Raw genomic sequence first — 729 nt, 5'->3', positions numbered from 1 at the left:
TATATATATATATATATATACACACATGCAGTATATTCATTTTAAATCAGTTTTACAATTTTTACAATACAATATTTCAATATTTTGTCAATTAGTATACTATTATACCTTTTTTGCCAGTTTAAAATAACAAAAAGTTAATTGAGGCCATATGCTGCAGATGTTTTACCACATTTGGCGAAAAGTCAACATGAAATGTCATTACAAGTTGAGATGCCCCGACATATCGGCCAATAATCTTTATCAGCTAATAAAAGCAATAATCTGCACTATCAACCAGCAGGCGATTCTCTAAAACAGCCAAAGATCAGCGCCGATTATATCCTGTCAATCAAAAGGGGGTGGCAACTTGCGTAAAAAAAATGTCTCTTGTGTATAATTTAGGGCTGTCAAAATTAATGTGATAACAATGCATTAATGCATTAGTGCAGTTAAAGAAGGCTCTACTTGACCCTGAATCACATGTAATTTAAACCAGGGTTGCCAGGTCCATTGTTTTAGGTAATTTTCTCCACTTTAATACAAATTATAGCATAAAATAAACACGACTGAACATCACAAAGTGTTGAAATACATCAGTAAATCAGCTTGTGATCAATATTTAATTTAACGTTGCATTTATCACTAGTTATCCAGTGTTCTATAATATTATAGTAACATATATTATTATAATAGTATATATATATATATATATATTTTTTTTTTTTTTTTTTTTTTTGTTATAAGAAA

This window comes from Sinocyclocheilus anshuiensis, unplaced genomic scaffold, assembly GCF_001515605.1.
Source record: "Sinocyclocheilus anshuiensis isolate Anshui unplaced genomic scaffold, SAMN03320099.WGS_v1.1 scaffold303, whole genome shotgun sequence".
Classification (NCBI taxonomy): domain Eukaryota; kingdom Metazoa; phylum Chordata; class Actinopteri; order Cypriniformes; family Cyprinidae; genus Sinocyclocheilus; species Sinocyclocheilus anshuiensis.
This window is presented reverse-complemented; position numbering follows the sequence as displayed.